General features: G+C 43.8%; 1 protein-coding gene and 1 long non-coding RNA gene across 2 annotated transcripts in view; both read left to right on the top strand.

The window, feature by feature from the left end:
• Nucleotides 1–22,025, top strand: part of LOC109916444 (collagen alpha-1(VII) chain-like) — a 260,704-nt gene that overhangs the window by 160,994 nt on the left and 77,685 nt on the right. The gene's annotated exons all lie outside the window — the stretch shown is intronic.
• Nucleotides 2,953–21,112, top strand: LOC109915541. The gene is made up of 7 exons (XR_007263927.1): nt 2,953–2,999; nt 4,553–4,624; nt 7,300–7,335; nt 10,387–10,422; nt 16,535–16,570; nt 18,547–18,591; nt 21,079–21,112. It is a non-coding gene; the product is annotated as an uncharacterized LOC109915541 (long non-coding RNA).

The raw sequence follows: 22,025 nt of genomic DNA, 5'->3' as shown, positions 1-22,025 counted from the left end.
CTTCTGAAGAAGGGTCTAGGCACAAAACGTCAGCCTTCCTGCTCCTCTGATGCTGCTTGGCCTGCTGTGTTCATCCAGCTCTACACCTTGTTATCTCTCTATACACAGTTGGGAATTCTTTTGGGAAACGTATCGCATGGATTATCTTGGCCATGTACCTTCAGGTTTCTGATGTCTGAAGACAGTTTACATGTTGCAAGTGTGCAGAAGTAAAAGAGGGCCATACTTCCAAAGCGACTTGTGCCTTAGGGTTCTGACACTGGATTGGCTGAAAACAAGATCCTCGGCAACCAGATTTCAGCCAATCAAAGATCAATTTATTCAAAGGTCTACCTCTACAATGGTTCTGGAGGCCCAGGTGACGGAAACTACGTTGAAGCAAAACGAAAGTTTAATTTCCCCAGACAATAGAAAATTAAGATAAAGTGTCCAATTGCTTTGAATGTGTGTGAATTTATGAGGCGAGTTAGTGGGAATGTCACTGGGCTGGTACTCCTGAGGTCTGTTAGAAATCAGGGTTTAAAAGCTGGCACATTAACAGGGGAAGATATCCCAAGGGGCACCCAGTGTTTCTCTAGTCACAATGTCATGTAACCAGTGGTAGGGAGGTTGGTTGCTTGCCATCTGCCAGGCAGTTAGTTAAGAGCCACTTCCTGCCAGCTACCCCTTGGCGATACTGGCAGGTCAACCAGAAGGGCCCCATTGGCCTTCTGCACTGAGGCATGGCCCTCCAGCTGCCAAAACTGCTGACGCAACAATGGCGCTCTCAGTAAGACCCCACCACCACACCTGCTCCTGTCCCCCATCTTCCCTGGTCTACAGCGCCCATCCACTCTCCCTGAAGCTGTTGTCTAACGTAGTGACCACTGTTAGCAGTGGTGCTGGTGTAACTTGGACTTGTGTTTTTTTTCCTTTATTCATTCATGGGATGAGGGCATTGCTGGCTACCCAGCATTTATTGCCCATCCTAAATTGCAGTTAAGAGTCAACCACATTGCTGTGGGTCTGGAGTCACATGTAGGCCAGACCAGACCAGGTAAGGATGGCAGTTTGCCTCCATAAAGGACATTAGTGAACCAGATGGGTCTTTCCCTGACAATCGATTCACGGTTATCACTAGATTCTTAATTCCAGGTATTTATTGAATTCAAATTCCACCATCTGTCATGGCGGGATTTGAATCCAGGTCCCCAGGATGTTATCTGGGTCACTGGATTAACAGTGCAGTGATAATACCACGAGGCCATTGCCTCCCCTGTCTTCAAATCATGTCAGGCTCATGGTGTTTGACTGCAGTTCAACACGCTGGACGTTGTATGAAGACATATGAGGATGTTTAGTGATCATAATCCTCTTTCCGGCTCCATTCGATCACACGCAAAGTTTTGGTGTGGCACGGTGGCTCAGTGGTTAGCACTGCTGCCTCACAGCACCAGGGACCCTGGTTCGATTCCACCCTTGGGCGCCTGTCTGTGTGGAGTTTGCACATTCTCTCCGTGTCAGCGTGGGTTTCCTCCGGGTGCTCCGGTTTCCTCCCATAGTCTAAAAATGTGCACATTAGGTGGATTGGCCATGCTAAATTGCCCTTAAGTGTCCAGGGATATGCATGATAGGCGGGTTAGCCATGGGAAATGCAGGGATAGGGTAGGGGGTGGGTCTGGATAGGATGCTCTTCAGAAGGTCACCGTGGACTGGATAGGCCAAATGGCTTGCTTCCACACTGTAGGGATTCTATGATTCTGTGATCACTTTGTATCCTTACGATTTAGGAATAAGTGTCAGCTTGGATGACTGGTTTGTGATGTGAACTGTGTGGCTTCAATTCCCCTGCACTGAGTGAAGTTACCATGAAGGTCCTGCCTTCTCTACTTGAGACACAGTGCCCCTCAGGATAAACCACCACCAGCCATCTCTCTGTAATGAGAGAGGGGACTATTGTAACTTTACCTTTAAAAGTGGCCATGGCAAGGGAAATATATTCCCCAGCTCCTCTATGAAATGATATTTAGGTTTGATATGATTTCTCGTAGTCACATATACCTAAGTACAGTGAAAATTGTTGTTTTGCAAGCAGTACACTCAGATCATAACAAACATACAGATCACAGGGCAATTAGACAGAGTGAGACATACAAGGTTACAGCTGCACAGGAGGTGCACTGGGCAAGATCAGCATTATTTGAAGAAAGTCCATTCAGCAGTCTAATAACGGCCACGAAGAAGCTGTTCTTCCTGTTGGTGCATGTGTTCAAGCTTCTGTATCTTCTGCCTAATGGAAGATGCTGTAGGAGATCATTACCAGGGTGTGATGGGTCTTTAATAATGTAGGCTGCCTTTCCGCGGCAACAGCACATGTAAATGGAGTCCATGGATGGATGGTTGGCTGGCTTTCCATGATGGCCTGGGCTATGCACACCACCTTCTGTAGTTTCTTAGGGTCCTGGGCAGAGCGGTTGCCATACCAGGCCGTTGTGCACCTGGACAGTATGCTTTCAATGGTGCATCTGTAGAAGTAGGCGAGGGATCTTATGGACATGCCCAATTTCCTGAGCCGCCTGAGGAAGAAGAGGCAATGTTGTGCCTTCTTGACCATCCCATGTATGAGGGAAGCCAAGGACAAGTTGTTAGTTATCGTCACTCTGAGGAACTTGACCCTGTCCACTCTCTCAGCGTCCACTCCATTGATATAGATGAGGGCATGTTCTTCTCCTTTCTTCCTGAAGTCAATGGTCATTCCTTTAGTTTTGCCGACATTTAGGGAGAGATTGTTCTGTATCCCAAGATGTTATTATCTGAATGAAATTTATCCCATTGAAAGGATGTGCTCCCACTATCGCTCAGGAAGCCTGTTCTACACTTAGACCATTCACTCACTGAAATATTGTTCTCTCAATTAGTTTTGAATTTAGGTTCCTTCTCCTGTGTTGTATTGAATCTGGTTTTCTGTTTCACAGGGAGATAGAGGACAATCTGGATCAGTTGGACCAAAAGGAGATAAGGTCTGAGTATAGTAAGTTTCTTGTAGCCTCCTACATTTACAGAGAGATAGATAGATAACTGGCCTTCCGAAACATGATCATGGTTCATGTACTGAATTATGATGATAATAAAACTAAAGACCTGTTTTAATGCGCATTCTTCGTACAAGCACAGGCCAGGTGCTGGGATATTTTTAACCAACTAAAATCAAACCATTGCCATTCCTGGACATCTGAAATAACAGCAGAAAGTGCTAGAGGAACTCAGAAAGTCTGGTAACATGTGTCGAGACAGAAACAGTTACCGATTTGTGTCCCTGACGATAAAAACCAAAAGAACTGCAGATGCTGTAAATCAGGAACAAACACAGAAGTTGCTGATAAAGCACAGCAGGTCTGGCAGCATCTGTGAAGGGAAAACCAGAGTTAACATTTTGGGTCCAGTGAGGAAGGGTCATTGGACCCAAAACGTTAACCCTGATTTTTTCTCCACAGATGCTACCGGACCTGCTGAGCTTTATCAGCAACTTCTGTTTTTGAGTCCCATATGATGTTTCTTTGGAACTCAGAGCAATTTCAAAGAACGTAGAATATCGAACAGTACAGCACAAGAACGGGCTCGTCAGTCCACAATGTTGTGCCAAACCTGACACCAAATTAAACTAATCCCTTCTGCCTGCCATTGATCCATATCCCTCCATTCCTTGCATATCCACGTGCTTATCTAAAAGTTCCTTAAACACCCCTATCATATCTGAAGGGCCCATATCGGATTCGAAATATTTACTTTATTTTGCTCTGCACAGACCGGCTGAGTTTTTCCAGCAATGTCTGTTGTCGTTACTTTTAAATGTTTATCGACAATCTGTACACAATGGTAACACAACAAAGCAACAAGCTGTGTGCTATACAAGCTCCAACCTTCTCGCAGAGTCGTAACACATCACTACTGAGCTCAACATTAGGTCACAGCTTACCCCATATTCACCTACATATTTACACAGCCCAATCTTTAAAATAGAAAAGAATAAAATAATAAAACAAATTTTAAAAATAGATTGCACAATTGTGGACACTCCATTATACAAATAATGGCAATACAACGCAACGACTGGCCTCATTAACTTACAGAATAAAATTGAAAAGTGCCATACCACCGATGTTTTTTATTCAAGCCAAAGGAGAGTTAAAGCTGGAGACAACTTGGGTTGGGTCAGGTATTTGGGGGCAATGTTTTTTGGGAATATTCAACACCAAAATTCAAATTCAAGAGAAAGGGAAAAAAAGCTACAAAATAGTGCTATATCATTAAATGGAGTTATAAAAGCCAGTTTCAGCATGGTCATCGTTTTACTTAGGAATCAGTCATTGGGTTGACGTTATACAACCTCAGATAGTAACCGGTATCAGGTATAGAGGGCACTGTACAGATAATCGCTTTTAGGATTTTGCAATTGTATTTGCTGCTCTTGGGCAATGTGATTTTGATACTCAAGTGTATTCTTTCCTCATTATTTGCTTGCCTGTTGATATCTGCTACAAACTGTCTAATTAAAACATTCCATTGATTGTAGGGTGACGTAGGAGCAAAGGGAGACCGAGGTGAAAGAGGCGAAGCTGGTGTCAAAGGCAGGGATGGTTTTCCGGTGAGTGCATCCTGTCATCGCGAGAATAAATTGCAAACATAGTTATTTACGGGGCGGAGCTGACACTGAGATAGTAATCCAGAGACCAAAGCTAATGCCTGCTTGATAATGGCAGAATGTGCTAGCGAAACCAAGCAGGTTTGGCATCTTCTGTGGAGAAACAGAGTTAATGTTTCCATAAGAACATAAGGTTCAGGAGCAGAATTATGCCATTCAGCCCATCAACTCTGCTCCATATTCGATCATGGCTGAAAAGTTTCTCAACCCCACTCTCTTGCCTTCTCCCTGTAACCTTTGATCCCTTTTGCAACCAAAAACCCATCTAACTCTGTCTTGAATATACTCAATGACTTGACCTCCACAGCCTTCTGTGGCAAGGAGTTTCACAGAGTTGTCAACCTCTGGCTGAAGAAATTCCTCCTCATCTCAGTTCTAAAGGGTCATCCCTTCACTTTGAGGCTGTGCCCTTGGGCCCTGGTTTCTCCTACCAGTGGAAATATCTTCTCCACCTCCGCTCTATCCGGGCCTCTCAGTATCCTGTAAGTCTCAATCAGATTCGCACTCATCCTTCTAAACTCGATCAAGTACAGACCCAGAGTCCTCAACCACTCCAGATATGACAAGCCCTTCATCCTTGTAAACCTTTTCTGGACCCCTCCAACGCCAGCACATCCTTCGATATGGGGCACAAAACTGCTCACAATAAGTATTTCAGTTTCAAGCTCTGTACTGAGTCCAATATGACTCTTCAGAATTGAAGGATAGTTTTTATGCTGTTGACAAGTAGAGCAGATGGGGTCAGTGTAACAGCGAGTGAGCACACCTTGAGCAAGTGGCAAAGGAACTGTTCATAAAATTAGAGAGAGAGAGAGATGCAAAAGCTGTTAATGTCGATGTCGAGTGATAAAAAAAAGGTCAGTTTTGCTGAGAGCAAGTCTGTGCAAACAAAATTTTGCAGGAGGTTGTAATCACAATGGAGGATGGTGTTCATGCTCCAATTTTGATTTGGTTTGATTTGTTTTCATTTATTATTGTCACATGTACCGAGATACAGTGAAAGGTATTGCTAACCCAGGCAAATCATATCTTACATAAGTACATCAGGGTAATAGAACAGAATGCAGAATATAGTGTTCCAGCTACAGTGAAGGTGCAGAGAGAGATCAACTCTAATATATGAGAGGTCTGTTCATAAGCCTGATAACAGCAAGGAAGAAACTGTCCTTAAATCTGTTGGTACATGTTTTCAAACTTTTGTATCTTCTGCCCGACGAAGGAGGGTGGAAGAGAGTATAACCGGGGTGGGAGGGGTCCCTGGTTATGTTGGTTGCTTTCCCGAGGCAGTGGTAAGTATAGACAGAGTAAGTGGATGGGAGGCTGGTTTGTGTGATGGACTGGGCTGTGTTCACAACTCTCTGTCATTTCTTGTGGTCTTGGGCAGAGCAGTTGCCAGACCAATCTGTGATGCATCCGGATAGGATGCTTTCTATGGTGCATCTGTAAAAATTGATAACAGTCAATGTGGACATGCCAAATTTCCTTAGCCTCCTGAGGAAGTAGGTATGCTTTTCAAACCGTAGTCGACGTGCGTGGACCAGGACAGATTGTTGGTGATCATTACTCTTAGGAACTTGATGCTGTCAACCATCTCCACCTCAGCACCATTGATACAGACAGGGGCGTGCCCTCCACTCTGCTTCCTGAGGTCAATGACCAGCTCCTTCGTCTTGCTGACATTGAGGGAGAGATTGTTGTCTTTACACCATGACACTAAGCTCGCTATCTCTTTTCTGTACTCTGTCCCATCGTTGTTTGAGAATTGAGTGCTGAAGGTTGTAAAGTGCCAAAGCAGAAAGTGAGTTCCTGTTCCTCCAGCTTGTGTTGGGCTTTCCTGGTGAACTGAAGAAGAAGATGAAGGAGAGTTATATTGGATTGGAAACATGAACTCTGCTTCTCAGTCCACAGATGCTGCCAGACTAGCAGAGTTTCCCCAGAACCCTATGCACCTGCACCCCAAAGTCTTTCTGTTCAACAACATTTCCAGGGCCCTAGCAGAACTGTATAAGCTCTGTCTTAGTTTCCCTTATCAAAACGCAACACCACACATTTATCCAAATAAGCTTTCCACAGCTGATTCCTGAGTTGTCAACTGAGGAGAGAGTGAGTAGAATGGGTCAGGGGTTCAGAAGAAGGAGATGTGATCTTGTTGAAATGTATAAAACTTTTCGATGCCTTGACACAGGAGGTGCTGAGAGGATGTTCACTCCCCCCATCGCAGGTGGGTCTATAGAACAGAAGGTCGTAGTGTCAACATAAAGGATTTCAGATTGAGAAGAGGAGGCATGTTTTCTCACAATAGTGGTGAATCCCTGGAATTCTGTGGCTATGTCAGCCAATTGTTGAGTATATTCAAGGCTGGGAATGACGGAAGGTTGGACGTTAAAAGGAGTCATGGGTTATGGGAGCAGTGAAGTTGAGCTAGGAGTTCAGCCATGATCGCATTGAATGACAGACCATGCTTCAAGGGCTGAATGGCCTGCTCCTTTCATGTTTTTTATGTACTTCCTTGAACGATGTCCAAGCCTCTGTTGTATTAGTAAGCGAGAAGGTTTACTGGGAAGTTCGAAACTTAGCGTCCAGACTTGCTCTGACTCATTTTGGATTTTGTCTTTCAGGGGCTCCCAGGGGAACCAGGACTGGAAGGAAAGCCAGTAAGTAACTCTCACAGAGAGAGACCGAAATCAATCACTACGTTGAAACTGTAGAGTGTTTGCTTGAATCAAGGTCTTTCTGAGCATGATTGAAGCGAGAATGTTCAAGCAAACCCACTTTAACAGATGACAACCTTTGCTAAGCCAAACAGTTGCCTTAATAAAGGCTATTTGTACAGAAGACTTTCAGTTCCTGTCAGGAATGGATGGTACTGGTGCAGTGTAACACCTAGCTCCTGCATCATACAGATTTAGAAGTTTAGACTTGAGCCACTGTTTAAATTCAGAGCCAGTGAGGGCTCCTCGTCATTTAGTTGGAGCATTGAAACAGATTGAATCCAAGTGGGAACGGTTCATCCACCTAACCTGCACATCCCTAGACATTTTCCCATGGCCAATCCACCGAACCTGTACACCTTTGGACTGTGGGAGAAAACCCGAGCACCCAGAGGAAACCCACGCAGACACAGGGAGAATGTGCAAACTCCACACAGACAGTCACCCGAGGGTGGAATATGAACCAGGGCCTGCGACCAAGTGAGGTAGCAGTGCTAACCACTGAGCCACCATGCCGCCCTTTATCCAGAAGGAAAAAGTAATGAAACTGTTGAATGACAGACACTAGTCTGACTTGTCGTGTATATTTCAAAATGGAGGACCAGTATGCTTAGTTCTGGGTGACTTCTTTATTTTTTTTTGCCTTCGGGTGGGTGGCAGAGAGATCCCTGAGCAGCTAGGGAAGGTCTGAATATTCTTGTGGGCCAAACCCCTCAACAAAGTACTCTTTTAGAGAATGATTCCTGGGCATCCTTTTTTTTTCATTCACTCGAGGGACACAGGCATCACTAGCTGGGCCAGCATTTATTGCCCATCCCTAGTTACCCCTTGAGAAGGTGGTGGTGAGCTGCCTTCTTGAACCGCTGCAGTCCACCTGCTGTGGGTTGACCCACAATGCCCTTAAGGGAGGGAATTCCAGGATTTTGACCCAGTGACAGTGGAGGAACAGCGATATATTTCCAAGTCAGGACGGTGAGTGACTTGAAATGCAGATGGTGGTGTTCCCATGTATCTGCTGTCCCTTGTCCTTCTAGATGGAAGTGATTGTGGGTTTGGAAAGCAAGGAGCCTTGGTGAGTTTCTGCAGTGCATCTTGCACATGGTACGCACTGCTGCTAGAATGGTAATATCAAGGTGCAACTTTGACTGTGGGACAGATGCCCTCTCTGTGCCCAATTTCAGGTAAGTTTGGGTGATATCTTTCATGAAGGAGTCGGTTAGCAATTCCCAATCCTCAGTGCCCACCCTGTTTCTGGCAGGGTGGGGACTGTGGTGAGTTGAATGCTGTTTCATCCATCATTTGTGAAGCTGTTGTTACAGCATCCGCCAAACGAGAGAGAGCGTGTTGCTTATTGTGCTCAATGCATCAGGAATAAATTATTATGTTAAAGAAATGCTATGTTAATAAAACAACGCAGAAAAATTAAAATACATTTGGGCTGACAGTAAGAATCCACTCTTTAAACCCCCTGTTGGGGGACATTGTTGTTCAAATGAATCTACTAATTGGCTGGAAATCTAATTTGCCTTTATGACAGGTGTAAAAAAAACCCTCCACTGATTTCCTCAGCCTTTTCCTAAAGTTGTTCTCAGGGTGTTGACCTCCCTTAGCATCTGGCATTGCTCACGGTTGGAGTGCACAATATTGCGCTGCCCAATCAATCTAACCTATAGCAATCAATACTTTTTTCTTTATCATGGTCATACATAAGGCATTTTAAACCATTCTAAAAGTCATGAGAGCAGCCCACCCCTTATCACACATGAATGAGAGAAATGACAACAATGTCCCTTTAAATCGGTATTGTGTCTCCCATCCTAACAGGGTCCACCAGAGATTTTGTGTTCTGTGTTGTCCTTACTTGTTTGATAATGCTGTCTCCTTTGTTATTTGTCTTACCCCAAAAGCCTTGTCATTTTTGTTAATTCAGTTCATTCAATAATGTTACCACAACAGTGGTTTCTATTTGGCATTTCAACAGCCAATAATATTGTTTTGTTTTATGTAACATTGGATAATATAAGCTTAATTGCGAGTTATCTGTGATTAAATGTTATTCTGTTAAACAAACACTGGGATCTAGACATTGAGCACCAAGCCTTTAATGGTCCCAAATTAAAGAGTGCAGCATTTGTTTTAGAACTGCATTACAACACCAGTGAGAGATGAAAGGTGTTTACATCTGTCTGTAAATCATTACCTGTGCCTTTCAATCTCTTGTTTGATCCTGTTTTCTCTCAATCTTCATTTCACTTCTCTTTCTATCTGCACCTTTCTCTATTGTTTTCTGTCCTGCATGTTAATTTCTATCACTTCCTTTCTCATTTCTCTCTCTCTCTCTCTATCTCTCAGTCCCTCTTTCATGATCTGTACTTCTCTATCTCTATCCCTAACTCTCTGACCTGTACTCTATCTCCCAATCTATCTTTCTACCGTCTCATCACATCTCTTTCTCTCCTTCTGGCCTTCTCTCACTTTTATCTCTCACTATATCCTTCTTTCTTGTTCATTTTGCCCCACCTTATCTCTGTCAGTTGTTCCATCCCTTTCTCTCTCTCTTTCTGCTGATCTCTATATTTACCTGCTTCCCTTGATCTTTAAACCTTCTTTTTGTCCATCTTTTTTGCTCTATGCGATTATCTTAAATTTCTCACTCTTCCTTTCTATCATTTCACTCCTTTCGTCATTGATTTATTATGGTATTCCCTCAACCTGTTCCTAACTTGATCCCATACCGATAAATAACTACATTCATTAAGTAAGGCTGAAAGGTTTAAAATGTGTCTTTTAAAGGCCCTATAATGTGTTAAAATTGGGACAGACCTGTTAAATGAGTATAATAAAGCTGAAATCCCACTTCCCATCAGTTTAAAAATTATGTACAATGTCTTTTTCTTCTGTTCATTGTAGCGTCTGAGTGAGTGCTGTCTTGAGTGACCGAATTCTGACCTTATTTGTTACACTGTCTTGTGTCATTTATTTTCCTGAATTCAGGGTCGACCAGGGTACAGAGGGCTATCTGGCCTTCCCGTAAGTAAAACCAAATTTGCCTCACAGCATCAAATAAGTTGGCCTGGTGCTGGAATGGGCTAAACAACTTTCCCAGGACAATTAGTGTCTCTGCCTTTGTTAGGCCTCTGTGTCCAGTCTGTAGTGTACTAACACCATTAACTCTTCGTAAGACCAGAACCACTGGATTGCAAAGCTGCTTCTGCTTTGGTAGTACTGTCAATGCCAGCTAGAATCCACGGCCTGCTCGGATATCCAGCTCCTGGAACAGGAATAGATGGATCAACTTTCTACAGCGCAGATTTCATTTGATGTGAGAGGGGATTGTGCAGGATTCACAATGCTCCCATTTCTTGTTGGTGACTGGAAAATTGGACGTAATGTAAATCAGACGTTCGCTTTTTGTTTTCCTTGGACCAGAAATGGAAGATCTAATAAATTTCTGAGGGGTTTTCAAAGAACAAATAGGGGGAAATAGTTTCCTCTAGCAAATGCGTTGGTAGTCAGATGTCACAAATGTAAGATAATTAGCAAAAGAACTGTAGAGAAAGATGAGGAGAATTTGGGGGAAGTGATAGTCTAGAGGTCTTATCGCTGGAGCAAATTAGGCAGATGCTGGAATCTGTACTGCAAACTAAAAATGCTGGAGATCTGATGAAGAGTCATGTAGACTCGAAATGTTAGCTTGCTGTCTCTCCATGGATGCTGCCTGACCTGCTGTGATCTCCAGCATCTCTTGTTTTCAGTATTATCGCTGGACAGTTAATCCAGAGACCCAGATAATGTTCTGGGGACCCAGGTTCGAATCCTGCCATGGCAGATAGTAGAATTTGAATTCAATGTAAAAATTCTGAAATTAAGAGTCTAACAATTGTCGATTGTTGGAAAAACCTATTTGGTTCACTAATGTCCTTTAGGGAAGGAAACTACCATCCTTACCTGGTCTGACCTACATGTGACTCCAGACCCACAGCAATGTGGTTGACTCTTCTGGGCTGTTAGGGATGGGCAATAAATGCTGCCTGGCCAGCAATGCCGATGCCATTATCCTGTGAATGAATACAAAAAAAAGAAATTATTCCACAGTTTATAGTCTCAATGACACTACAAAGAATGAAGTGTCCTCCTTGAATCTAGGCAGAACAGGGTATATTGCTGGAAAAAAGGAGACTTTTATTCCATAGCCCAGACTGCATTTTGAACTTAAGTATAAAAAGTGAAGGAACTTCCCTCACTGCATCCAGTCTTCATTCTTGGGTCCTTCAGCTAAATGTCGGGAACGCTAGAGGCACAGCTCAGCGATGAAGAGAGGTTGGATAGGTTCAGGTCGTTTTCTTCAGAACAGAGAAAGTTGAAGGGGGATTTTTTTTTGTGTAATTCACTCATGGGACATGGGCAACACTGACTGGCCAGCGTTGATTGCCTGTCTCTTGTTAGAGGTGTGTAAGATTATGAAAGGCATGGACAGGATGAATAGAAAGTCCCCTTGTCCCCTTGAGTTGAAAGAACTCAGCACAAGGGTCACTTTCAGAAGATATTGGTGTCCTTTGGACCATAGCCCAGCAAGGACTTAACATCTTTGGAAATGTGATTGGGTGAGGTTTTAGGGTGTTAGAATTGAAACCATAAATGTGACCCTACAAGGAGTAGCCCAGGAGCTGGTACCCAGTAGGCACTTAGTGTGGCATTGCAATGTGGTTCCAGTCCTGTCTGTCTCTGTCTGTCTTTGTCTTGTGAAAGGGTCACCACAGTCTGGTTTTCCGCATCACATTTTACCAGCCTCTTATTTTACAGCTCTTCAGAAGTCACGTATGTTGATCGCCAACAGTGAATCTGCTTTGCTCAGACAACTCTCTCTGTTTTTGTTTCCCTTCTTAACTCTGTTTGGCATGACTGAAATGTTTGCAGGGATTACCAGGCTTCCCTGGAGTACTGGGTCGTCCGGTAGGTGTGCCAGCATTGCTTTTCACTCCCGCAATTGTGCATGTGACAATAGTGCTGCTTACTGCCTTCTCCCTCACGGGAGGAACACCGTCGGCTTTCACAGTTGGCCATTTCCTAGACTATCCTTCGAAGGGGCAACTATGTAAGTGGAAAAGGTAGTCGGAGAGCCTCACCATGGCCGAGTGGGTAAACACGCTGCCTAGCTGTTGGGGTTCAAGAAGCGTCCCCAGGTCTGAACTCCAGTTGGGCTAGTGGTGACAGGATGTTGTAGGTGGCAACTGGGAAAGGAGGGAGTTCTCATTCCTGCCTATAACCTGACCAACGTCCGCATGGATTAAAGAACAAGATCAGCTGGTAGCTGTTATCTCTCCCTTTAACGTACAAACCCCGCCCCAGCACCAAGAATTACATGACTGGGCACTCTGGTAAATAGTGGAGAGCTGCTGCCCTCTGTACAATTTGATTATAAGACAGTAGCCAGTACCAACATCAACAGGGAAGAGAGGGAAAACATTTAGAATGCAGTAAAAGAGCCAGAGACTCGTTGCTCTGTGTCTGTTAAACAGGAGGTAAGGAGGAAATCAGAGAATCCCTAAGGTGCAGAAAGAGGCCATTCAGCCCATCATGTATCCCACCCTATCCCCATACATCCAAATTTCCCATGGCTAACCACCTAGCCTGTACATCCCTGGACACTACAGGACAATTTAGCATGGCCAGTCTACCTAACCTGCACATCTTTGGACTGTAGGAGGAAACCAGAGCTCCCAGAGGAAATCCACACAGACACAGATAGTCACCCGAGGCTGGAATCAGCCTGGTTCGCTGGCGCTGTGAGGTAGCAGTGCTAACTACTGAACCAACATGCCAAGCCCATTTTACTCAGATCCCTTACTGATCACAGGGAACTCAGTCAATTGACCCAGTTTGTGTTTGGAGCTAAATTATGAGCCATGCACTCTTTCTTGAAGACAGCAGCTTTTTACTGAGTGACTGTGCAGCATTGAGAGAGGATTTGGAGAGTTACTAACATACAGTCTAGCAGAGGGTTCCAGTTTGAAGGTAATGTCAATGGGGCATTGTAATTCACTAAAAGACTTGTCGAGGTGCAGTACTGTGTATTTACTTATCCCATGGAAAAGAGATGTAAAGGAGCTCACTAAAGGAGCACTAGCACAGTCAGTATCCCACACCTGTCAGAAAGAAACCACGAGTTGTTTCCTGGTCCCTACTCTGTCAGGTAATCTCAATGTTTGCAGCTAGTAGGAACATATGAACAGGAGTAGGCCATTCAGCCCCTTGGGTCAGTTCTGCCATTCATGGCTGATCTACATAGTGACGTCTGTCCTCCTGCCTTGGGACCCATAATGCTTTTATCGAGCAATAATCCACCAATCTCAATTTTGACCTTTTCATTTTTGCAAGTTCCCATGGTCAAAATTGAACATTCTTAGCTCGGAGCTGTACCCAACCCCACCATTGGTATCTGGTGGTTGGTAGGTCTTGTGATGCAGTGGGTAATGTCCCTACCTCTGGGCCAGACGGTCAGGGTTCAGGTCCCACCTCAAGATTCGATGGTGATGGAAGGTGCTTCCCTGAAGCAGCCAGATGGATTGGTTGTCAATCTGTAAATCCTTTTGATGTGTCTAAGATAAGACTAGGGCAGTTTATTGGCATGTCAGATGCCACACAACAATCTCTCCACATTTAAAATAAAAATCCTAGCACAGGGTTCTTGTCACGAGCAGCTTCCCCCTCGTGCTAAAGAACTTCCACATACACTCAGTGACACCAGGGAAATGTTCCAACTATCAATGTACCCCGATCTTCATCCACCAAGGCTTTGCATAACCTCTGAAAACATGGGCCAACAAGACGTGTCTGGCCTCATCCCAGTAAGAAATCAGACTTTAATACTAGTTGCAGAAGGACTGTTGCTGATAAACCATTCAGGATTCATCAATTGGCCAGTGCATTGAGTCCAGGAGTTGGGAGGTCATGTTGCGGCTGTACAGGACATTGGTTAGGCTACTATTGGAATATTATGTTCAATTCTGGTCTGCCTGCTTTAGGAAAGATGTTGTGAAACTTGAAAGGGTACAAAAAAGATTTACAAGGATGTTGCCAGGGTTGGAGGGTTTGAGCTATAGGGAGAGGCTGAATAGGCTGGGGCTATTTTCCCTGGAGCATCAGAGGCTGAGGGGTGACCTTATAGAGGTTTATAAAATCATGAAGGGCCTGGATGGGGTAAATAGACAAGGTCTTTTTCCCAGCGTAGGGGTGTCCAAAACTAGAGTGCATAGGTTTAAGGTGAGAGAGGAAAGATTTAAAAGGGAGCTAAGAGGCAACTTTTTCACGCACAAGATGGTGCGTGTATGGAATGAGCTGCCAGAGGAAGTGGTGGAGGCTGGTAGGATTACAACATTTAAAAGGCATCTAAATGGGTACATGAATAAGAAGGGTTTAGAGGGATATGGGTCAAATGCTGGCAAATGGGACTAGATTTATTTAGGATATCTGGTCGGCATGGATGAGTTGGACCGAAGGATCTGTTCCTGTGCTGTACAACTCTATGACAATTTGTTCTTAAGGATCTTCGAATCTTATGGGCTGATGTCTGGGTGATACATATTTGAAGAACTGATCTCTAACCAATGATCTCAGTCCTTATGAACCTATAATGTCACCAAGATTCTTACTCTTGAAGAAATGAAAATCCTTTTTGTGTTGAGTGGATAGATTCAGTGTAGCCAACATGGAGTAATTGTAAACAGTTGGAAATATTTCTGGACTCTTCCAGTCGCAGGTCCCATAACCTGAGTGTGCAGACAGTCACTGAAAAGAGAGACATGTTACTCATCTTTTCATCTTGCATTCATCAGAACAAATGTAAGAATGCCAAATTTCAAACAGTTACAATTTATACACAAACAAACGGTGAGTGCAGAACGTAAATCTTCAGCAATGCGTCACTATTGAACACAGCTTCACCACTGAGCACAATGACTGTGGGTCTGCAGTGCTTTCTCTGGCTGTTTAAGGTGTGATTTTCCCGTCGTAGCCAGGAACTTACAAAGTTAGGGCAATAAATCCATGATGGCGCACATTAGAGCAAGGTCTAATGTTCCCCACAGCAATTCAATACTCAGGCTCATTCAGAAGAATAGTTGTTTAGGCAACATATACTTTCCTAGGCGGCCACTCCTGATACCTCGTGGTATTTGCCACCTCTACCAGTCTGTGGATTGAAGTGGTTCACTGCTACTCTTCCACCTTTGTCTTTGCTTTCCCTTGAGCTTATGGAAATGTTAGTGGTAAAGGATACACCATGTGGAGTATCCATAGAGCAGGCATATCCTCAGATAACTGGGAGGTTTATTATAGATAGCAATATGTCCAACTACATTTGGTCAGGCAGAATTATTAGGACCTTAGGGAGCTGGTACAGATACATCTGCTCCCTCCTAAAGATAGAGTAGAGCTCCCTGTCTCCATGGGACAAACTGAGCCTGTTATTCTCAACTGTTTCAAAAAAAAATGAGAGGTGATCTCATTGAAACTTTCAAAATATTTAAAAGGATGGACAGGGTATGATGTTTTCCCTGTTAAGGGAGTCTAGAACTGGGGTAAACTTTAAAACCAGCAGGAGTGTCACTTAGGTCTGAGATGAGGAGAAATGATTTTATTCAGAGTTTTGTGACTTCCGTACCAGAGGCAGGCTATGGAAGCTCAGTCTTTGGGTATGTTTAAGGTAGAGATTGATAGATTTCTGATTATTAGTGACATTCAGGATTGTGGGTTTGGGAGAGGTGAGTGAATGGCATTGAAGTGTTCGATCAGCCATGATCTTATTGAATGGCAGGACAGTCTATGCGGGTTGAATGGCCTACTGGTCTTATGTTCCTGTAAGTAGGATTGGTAGAGCCAATGAATATTAACCCTTCAGAACCATGTGACCATGACAGTGTAGTCCAACAAAACAAAGGGACATGATGAAACTAGTAATGGTCTGTTGTGGGGTGGGGGGAGTGAAATGGAGGCAGTGAGTGAGGGACAGAAAAGAGGTAAGTCCATTGTAAGGCCTTACCCATTAGAGAGAGTTACTATAAAAGAATGAGTGTGTATTACTTTTACTGATTGAGCTAAAACTTGAACTGGGCAAGTTGACTAACGTGTGTTTGTTAATTAGGGTAACCCAGGAGACCCTGGCCCACAAGGCCCCCAGGTAAGTGCAGATTCTTAACAATCCAACTCGGGGTGGCTATTATCTCCAGTAACTATGTCTCAAATTAACCCGGAGCAGTTTATTTGGTTTTCCATCCTTTTACTTCCATTGTGTTTTTGACATGTGGCAAAGTTGTATTGTTTTGTCTGTCCCACATTACACTCAGAAGGAGGTGGGCCAAAGTCTGTCGTTATTATTTCCCCAAACGTGGCAGAATGTCACTGTCTGGAGTCAATAGACCAGGCAGGCAATAAGGCTGACAAGATTGTTTCTGACACTCATATTGAATGGGAAATTTTTTAACTGTTTGATCGATTAAAAACTGAACAAAACTTAGGTTTCCTTTTTCTAAGCATTCCTTCATGCATGCATGAGAGTGTAGCCATCGAAGAGGCACAGAACTCCCTAATTGTCAACAAATTTTTAAAAGTTTTGTATAATTTTTATAGCTAACAGTTTTGCAATAGAAACATTACACATTATCTCTATCCAACAGTATCCTGTGCAGTTTCTGATTTAGTACACATGACTATATTATCCAATCCCATTCAAATCTGTACACGCGATTATAATATTCAATCAATTTATTACACATTCACATCTACTGCCTGTCAGTACTTTCTAATATTCAAACTTTTTATTACCCTTTCATGTATAGAGATTGACATGAGGAATAGATCAATCTGAACATCAAACCAACCCCACAATGTGCTCGAAGTGTTACAATATAAACATTTTATCCCATCTCCAGGCTCTGGATCTACATTAACTCCAGCGAAGGACAAGAAACCCAGAGCAAAATCCAAGCTCACTAAGGGAAAATAGCTTCTCGGGACAATTCTTCCTTAACCTTCAGCTTTACAGAGGGTCTACAAGGCCACAAGTGATGGGCATGGGGAGGGGAAAATGGTTGTGGAAGAGAGAGAGAGAATGGGAGTTCACACAAAGTCAGAATTGGAGGAATGCTGGTTTTAAACCCCACTCTCTTGATACCTTAGCCCTGTTAGTTATTAGCAACAGAACTGTGCTCACAGCACCCAGTGTTGTTGTGGTGTGATCGATAGAATATAATAGACTCCTGTTATTAACCTGTGTTCAACTTCTAGCACAGCGGGAAATCCCAGGAGTGCTGCCAAGAGGTCAGGGAGTCCACTCACCTTCTCTGCTCATCATTTGCCAAAACTGGGCCATTTTCTTTACTGGAATCCTGACCCCAAAATGTCGTAACACTCGGAGAATTTTTTTAAAATTCATTCATGGGATGAGGGCATCACTGACTAGGCCAGTATTTATTGCCCATCCCTAATTGCCCAGAGGGCAGTTTAAGAGTCAACTGCATTGCTGTGGGTCTGGAGCCACATGTAGGCCAGACCAGGTAAGGATGGCAGTTTCCTTCCCTAAAGGGCATTAGTGAACCAGATGGGTTTTTCCGACAATCGACAGTGGATTCGTGGTCATCGTTAAACTCTTAATTCCAGACATTTTTTATTTCAAAGCCAGGTCTCCAGAACATTAGCTGGGTGTCTGGATTAACAGGCCAGCATAATACCCACTAGGCCATCGTCAGCACAGTGTTAATGTTACTCATAATTCAACCCAAGGTTAACGTTCTGGGATGTTGGTTTGAAACCTATCATGGCAGATGGTGAAAGGTGCATTCAATAAAGATCTATAATAAGAAATTAAGCTAATGGAGACTCCCAGTTTAAAAATAATCACCTTGCTCACTAATGTCTCTTAAGTGAAGAAAATCTGCCATCCTTACCTGGTCTGGCCTGCATGTGACTCCACATTAATGTGGTTGTCTCTGAACTGCCCACTGTCAATAAGGAATGGAGCACTCACATCTCACAAAAGAAACTGAAAAATGCTCGCACACTAGTTGACTTGAAATGATCTTCATGAAACGTGGGTGTTAGAGCAAAAATGGCTGCTGTTATTTACACCGTACTAACCATCTTTCTCTTCTTCTTAAGGGTCCACTAGGGCCACAAGGACCCCCTGGTACACCTGGAGTAAAGGTCAGTCTGGCTATCAAATTATTCTTATGTTGGCATGTTTTGTTTGAGTGTTGGGGGGAAGAGGGGGTGCGAGTGTATTTGCTGTCGGCTAACACAGTGCACTCAACATCGAGAAAACACAACTTTTCGTTTATCGTAATGCAGCTAGTCTTGAACATGGCTGTCCTGGCTCAGAGATAGGACACCACCACTATCTGCAAGAGGCTTCAGATTCTGATCTGATGACATGGTGATCGTAGATGAGCGAGGCCATTCATAGGATTGTACCAAATAGGAGGGGACCATTCGGCCCACTCTGGCTGATGCCAGCTCTTTGAAAGAGCTATCCATTTAGTCCCAGTTGGCTTGCTCTTTCCTCAACTGTCCTTGCAGACTTTCCCCTTCAGAAGCATTTATTCCACTGTTTGTTCAGAAGTCTCTATAGAATTTGGTGCTATCACCTTTCCAGGCAGCTCTCACTGGAGCACAACTCACTGCCAATAAAATTCTACTCATCTCCTCCCTGTGGATGTATCTTAAACCTGTGTCTTCCTCTCCACATTCCTCCGAAGTAGAAACAGGGTCTGGGCCTGGGGGAGGAACCCTACCAGGCGATAGTCAGATTTCTAGAGCACAAAGTTATCCTGTAACTCCCAGGTGAGGATGGAAAATGTTGAAGCATCTCAACAGGGACACTCCTCCGTAACACAGCAGGCAACATTATCAACATGATAAACGTCTCGTGGCATCTTAATCTAAGTAGCAACTCTTCACCGTGGCTGGCGTGGGATTGACCAATGGGAAAGCTGTGTCTGAAGGGAAGGCAAGATAAATGGTAAGATCCTGGGGAGTGTTGCTGAGGAAAGAGACAAAGAACATAGAAAATTACAGCACAGGAACAGGCCCTTCGGCCCTCCAAGTCTGCGCTGACATGCTGCCCGTCACAACTAAAAACCCTTACCCTTCCAGAACCGTATCCCTCTATTCCCATCCTATTCATGTATTTGTCAAGATGCCCTTTAAAAGTCACTATTGTATCTACCTTGGAGTTCGCAGTTCCCCTGAGGATGGTGGTGCAGGTAGACAGGTTGTGCCAAAGGTGTTTGGTACGCTTACCTTTATTGGTCAGGCCATTGAGTATAGGAGCTGGGGCTGTACAAAACATTGGTTAGGCCACTTTGGGAATACTGCATTCAGTTCTAGTCTCCCTGCTACAGGAAAGATGTTTCGAAACTTGAAAGGGTTCAGAAAATATTTACAAGGATGTTGCTGGGATTGGAGCGTTTGAGCTATAGAGAGAGGTGGAGTAGGCTGGGGCTATTTTCCCCTGGAACATTGGAGGCTGAGGGGTAACCTTATAGAAGTTTATAAAATCATAAGAGTGCATACCCAAGGTCTTTTTCCGAGGGTGCGGGAGTCCAAAACTAGAGGGCATGGGTTTAAGATGAGAGGGGAACGTTTTAAAAGGGACCTAAGGGGCAACTTTTTCACGCAGAGGGTGGTGCATGTGTGGAATGAGCTGCCAGAGGAAGTGGTGGAGGCTGGTACAATTACAACATTTAAAAGGCATCTGGATGGGTATATGAATAGAAAGGGTTTAGAGGGATATGGGCCAAATACTGGCAAATGGGACTAGATTAATTTAAGATACCTGGTCGGCATGGACAAGTTGGACTCAAGGGTCTGTTTCTCTGCTGTATATCTCTACAAGCCTAACGGTTTTCCCAGACTGCAAGGAAACCTGAAACATGGGATCAGCTAAGATCAGGGACAGGTCAAATTTATAACTGTGTGGTATGGGTAGTTTTAAGGCTACCTTGAGTTAGCAGTCTCGTGACGTGTTGTTTAGTGGCCATATCTGTGCACCAGATGCTCTGAGTTCAAATACCAGTGAAGGACTTAGAGGCTGGGAGCTTTATTTTCAATCCCAATGAATAGAAGGAATTTTTCCTATATATTTTAACCCCTTGTTGTCCTGTCCCAGGATTGGCTGATGGGGACAGGGCTGAAAGTTTACTTTGTAATTTAATCCTTTGTCCCTATCCCAAGAGCGTTTAAGGGTACAATGTCGGGGAACTTTAATTTCAGTTCAAATGAGTAGAGAAAACTTTATTCAGTATTTCGACCCCTTGTTGCCCCTGTCCCAGGAATGTTTGATGGGGACGGAGGTGAGGGAGCATTATTTGTATTTTTCAGAGGACCTTTATTTTGTTTCAAAAGAGAGCCAAAGCGATTGATCATCAGCCTGCAAATGCTTCTTGGAAGCAGTAAGAGCAGAAAAGTTTTCTAGTCAGTCAGATCAATGTGGTATCTGTAGCAAATGTTCCCCTTGCTTTCTGGGACTGCTAGAGGGAGAAGGAAGGAAGGTAAGGTTGTCTCAGTGTACTCTGAGTATTGTATTAGAAAGTGACCAATCAGCTGCTAGGCTCAAATTGACCGTGAACATCATTTCAGTCTTGATCGTAAATCAAACCAATGACCAAGGCCTCTGTTTTTGTTTCATGGCAGGGAAACCAAGGTGATCAAGGCCTGAGCATTCAAGTAAGTATCTATACAAGCGCAAAACATCAATACATCAGGATTTTTTTACTGGTACAAGGTCCAAAGATTTGACTACAAAATATTCTTGTAAGACTGTCCCTCCTTTCTAAGCACAGTGAAGGGGGTTGCTATCCTATCCTGCTTTTCAGCCAAGGCTGTATTTATAGATTTCCATGGTCAAACAATCCCGCTGGCTATTGGTCACAGGGGGAGAATCACTCACACAGGATAAACTGGCTGGCGAACTGAACGTACTATATACGGGGAAAGGAACTGACGAAAGTTGAAGAGGGCTGCAGATTTGTGATCTCCGTGAAACACGTCCTTTCAGTTCATTCATGGGGTGTCGGTGTCACTGACTAGACTAGCAATCATTGCCATCCAGCAGTTAATGTTGCTGTGGGTCTGGAGTCACATGTAGGCCAGACCAGGTAAGGATACCAGTTTCCTTCCGTAAAGGACATTAATGTTTTTCCCCTGACAATTGACAACAGTTTCATGCTCCTTATTAGACTTTTAATTCCAGGTCTTTTTTCAATGAATTCAAATTTCGCTATCTGCCTCGGTCGGATTCGAAACCAGAACATTACCTGGGTCCCTGGGTTCTTTGTCTTATATTAGCAGGGATAAAACTTCAGGAATCCGTAAGGTGATAACGTCAGAAGTTGACTTAATTAATCGTATATATCCGTGGCTCAAAGCATTTTCATCAACAGGTTCAAAAGCTGTTTACGCTGCACGCATAACTCCTCCAACCATTCTTCACCCAACCCCACCAAAACCCTATAACCTTTATACTTCTACCCCTTACATCGCCCATGTATTTATTCAGCTCTGGAGATCATCACTTAATGACAACAAGGTGCAGGGCTGGATGAACACAGCAGGCCAAGCAGTATCATAGGAGCAGAAAG

This window comes from Rhincodon typus, chromosome 16 (assembly GCF_021869965.1).
Source record: "Rhincodon typus isolate 14 chromosome 16, sRhiTyp1.1, whole genome shotgun sequence".
NCBI lineage: Eukaryota > Metazoa > Chordata > Chondrichthyes > Orectolobiformes > Rhincodontidae > Rhincodon > Rhincodon typus.
The sequence above is the reverse complement of the archived record's forward strand: the minus strand, read 5'-3'. Positions and strand labels throughout refer to the sequence as shown.